We start from the raw sequence: 4,324 nt of genomic DNA, 5'->3' as shown, positions 1-4,324 counted from the left end.
TAAATGAAGAAATTCTGTGTGCAAAAGCAGATGTCAAAATTCATCATTCAATTCAATAAGACAAAATAGCCCAAACCGTCAGCCTTCCACCACCATGTTTAATCATTTTTGCAATATGACAAAATAACGTTTAATGTCAAGGAATATGAATACTTTACATTTTATATCAACTACGGAGATTTTTAAAAAAGTTCAACTCGACAGGCTATTTGGATATATATTTTCATTTGGTCACTAACAATGAACACAAGGATCTCTGTCAGAAAAGCCATGCATACAATATCGGTGGTGAACCCACACTTGTGGCTCTCCTTGAGGGAAAACAGTAAATAAGAAATCAATAGTTCCTTCTGAGAAGCACACCAAGTGCATTCAGTAGTTTGTTTCACTTCAGTTAGTTTTCTGAGACTTTCTGAGCTGACATGCATCCCACAAAGATCCAGAAAGGTTCATCCTGCAGTGCCTATCAAACCACACATTTACAACAAGAGGTTTATAAATTGTTGGTGTGGCTTACTGACAGCTGTTGTTTCCATCCTATCAGTTACTACTGAAAGATTTCCCAAAGCAGGAAAGCTTTTAGAATTAATTTAAATATAGTTTTATTCTTACTATGCCTGAGCTCTGTGAGCAGACCTTCCTATAAAATATGTTCTGTAATGGAAAGACCGAATCTCCTTCTGCCACAAAGTGTGACTGCAGAATGGAGAGCGGGGCAATATTACCTAGAGCTCAATGGTTTTGGAGGTAAATATCAAGTCAATAAGTCCCAGAAATATTTAGGAGATAGGTCATATTGAGTGTGAGTGATGGGATTAAAGTCAAATACTAAATTGAAAAGGAAACTATTCACGTAATGAGTTTGTATTGTATTGATCACTACTTAATAACACTTTGTGCTGTGAGTTTAAGAGATCAAAAAATGACCACTGTTAAAGTACAGTAACGAAAAAAAGCATTATGTAAATGTACATCTTTTTAAAATGTTGAAATATTATTTTCCACTTCAAGCCCATTTTAAGCCCTAACACATTGTGAGGAAAATCCAGCAATGTGACAGTAAAGAGTAATGCTCAGTACGGCATTCAGATTCAAAGACTCAGAGATTTTATTCTCTCCAAAGGGAAATGTGTTTTTACTGTAGCATTTAAACACAACCGAGATAATAAAAAATAATAAAACAATAAAAAGTAATGTACTTTATAGTGTGACATAAACTTATGGGCAATCAAACCTGGATTAAAACAAATACTGTGCTAAAAAGTGAAAGTGCATTGAAAGCAGTGGCAGTAAATTTGTACTGTTGAAATAAGAATTTTAAAGTAGCACAATAGTACATAAGTTAACTTTTAGGTTAAGATAAACTTAGATACAGATCCAAACTGGGACAGCTGGTGACTCTCTGAACGCAGAGGAGTAGACAGAAAACAGGCCTAGACGCCTTGGATCTCTTTAGATAGGGAGCCTGTCTGCCAGGCAATTAACAAATTCCTGAGCATGGTTCAAAAGTTCACTAGGATCTTAAAACTTTTTATAAATAATTTTATCTATATTAGAATTAACTATATTTCTTTAAGCATGTTTTTAATTAGTTACTTATTAGATCCAAACTTATAGTCATTATTTAGCATTACATTTTGTGCAAGCTTGGTTAAAAATACAAACTACTTTCTTGTGGAAACATTTTGAGGCAGAGATAGCGCTGCAGCTGCAATCATATATCAAACTGGACAGCGGCTGGTACGAGAAGGGTTTTCCGTATATCTGCTTTTGGGGCTCTTTAGCAGGAGGTAATAAAATTAACATTAAGACATGCATATATTTAAATGAGGAGAATACGCATTCTATAAAAAAATGGTTTGTTTCACAGGAGAAGTTGGAATCTTTTTGTGCTGAGTGAGAGTTTCCCAGAGGATGCATCTTCTGTTAATCTTTTGTCTTTTTTTACTCAGTTCTTTGTCTCTGTTTTGTAATGTCTTGGACTTTTGATCTAGGTGAGATGCTTGTTGTAACATTCTGAACTGCATTGAATTTCTCTGGATAAAACTCTGAATATCTGAAGTCTGACGTCGTATGATTGCTCTTTTCTCTCTGCACACTTACACAGACACAGGAATTCGGGACAAAGAATTAAGTAACGAGCTAAATCAAGTTATTCCTCTTTTTAATTCTTAACAGTACCTAACAATGTTGTGCAATCTGTGATATCATTTTTAGGTGAACTTCAAATTAAATATTATGCAAACACAGTATTTTAATATTATGTTTGAGTGATATTTGAGGAAAATTAATGGTGCATCTGAGCAAGGACAATAAATCAGCAGAGGAGAAGTGAAACTGTATAAGAAGGTCATAGACACCATTCCAGTGATTCAACTAATGGGAGCAGTAAGAGTTCAAGTAAACAGCACTCTGGCTCCCTTAATCTTTCCAAATGGAAATTTAAAGGTCTGGGTTGTTGCACTAGATATTTCGTAGGAGTGACTTTTCTCAACAGTCTGTTCTCTTGAATATGCATAAGCCTTACCAATACTGCATAAGATACATGAATGGTAACATTGTTTTTATTTTAAAATTTGTTTCTAACCTTTATTAGGAAACATATTTAGAACTGAAGAGATTTTGCTGATGTTCAGAAATTGCGAGAGACTGCAGAGGTAAACAAAACAAATGCATGCATGTACTGACCTGTGTTGTACTCACATTTGCAAGAACAATACACAAAATGATCACAGTCTGTGTTTCTGTTATACATTATCTTTATCCCTAGAGCATTTCAAGAGGAACCAATTATTGTGCTGTGGTACGAATCTGTTACATTATGTAGTCTTCAATATCAATGCAATCTTATTGCCCAGAGGAGAATGAATTGGACACTATTAAATATGGTATTTGTTCTGCTACTTCAAGTAATCTCAGCATATAATGTAATAAGGAATGATTAAATCTTAATTTATTCCCATGAAGTCCCATTCTTTGACTAAAAAGAACCATAATAAAGTTATTGTCCCTATTACCACTCATTCTAAAAGAAGGACTTGTGTATAAAAGGAAATTATACTTTATATTCTAAGATCATTGACTATAACTATTAAAACTTTTTAAGTTTTCAAAATTAACTTTGTGTGCTAAATTAATCCAGTTTGACCTTCAGTTGTATGAATAACAGTACAACACAAACAAACAAGAAAATCTACAAAAGTTACCAGAACAAAGTAGACCACTCAGTTGATTCTGACATTTCTTTATTTTCTGATTTCAGTGACAATTTTTTGATGTCCATTCAACACTATGTATTGATCAAAGTGCTCCTTCTATCAAAACATAAATATTTCATTTGCTGTCAGATGGATTTCCGTTTGTGAAGTGTATAGAAATGGTGTAGATGTTGAGATGAATGTTATTGACTTGCTGAATGCACCTCACATTTTTTTCCTGATAAATGCTATGAAATAGCTTGTTGTTTCATAATTTTTCACTCAATCTGGGTCTGAGTGCAAATATGAAAAAAATGCTAAGTCTAGTCAATGATACAGAGTATTTGGAAAGTATTCCTTTCAGGCTAACAGGTTTTGTTTTGTAGAGGGTCCTTGCAGCTTTTATTAGATAATTTTTCCTTTTGACCTCTAACACAACACAGTGCAGTATCGTCTGTTAGTTTATCACACTGTTCAGACAACATTTTGACCAGCATGGACACTCTGACTGCTCCATGTGGCGAAGTATACACACATAACCAGCAACGTGCATCATTTAGTCTTGGCCGCCCACAATCCTGTTTTTGGTTCTGGAAAACTTGTGATACAGACTAAATTCTGTAGACTGGAAATAACCTTGATGAAATCCATATTTTTATCCCGTTTTCTTCTTTCAACCTTGAAGACGCTATCTGTCCTCAAGTTAGATGGCTTACTGTAAATCTCTGCTTATTGTTGCTACACTTTCAACACTAATCCAATATGTCATAATGGCACATTCATTTCACTGGAAGAGATCATTCACAATATTGGGTTGACAAGACAAGATCAGGGTTTAGTGTAATGTTTTGGGCAAAACTATGAATCTTCTTTTTTGTCTGTTTTCACAAACAGTGTTTAAGTTCCACAAATTATGAATTGCTTCATATAAAATAATCTATCGAAGATTTTATTTATATACATATTTTAGAATTTGAAGAATAAATGTTAAGTCCGCAATCACTAAAAAAAGTGGAATATGTGGGGAGAATAATACTGACTTACGCTTACTTCACCAGAAGAAGCCAGACAGACAAACTTGATTTTTTTGCTGTGAGTATTGCAAAATACAGAGTTCAGCAATCACC

Source organism: Poeciliopsis prolifica, unplaced genomic scaffold (genome assembly GCF_027474105.1).
Source record: "Poeciliopsis prolifica strain line A6 unplaced genomic scaffold, Auburn_PproV2 SCAFFOLD033, whole genome shotgun sequence".
NCBI classification, from domain to species: domain Eukaryota; kingdom Metazoa; phylum Chordata; class Actinopteri; order Cyprinodontiformes; family Poeciliidae; genus Poeciliopsis; species Poeciliopsis prolifica.
This window is presented reverse-complemented; position numbering follows the sequence as displayed.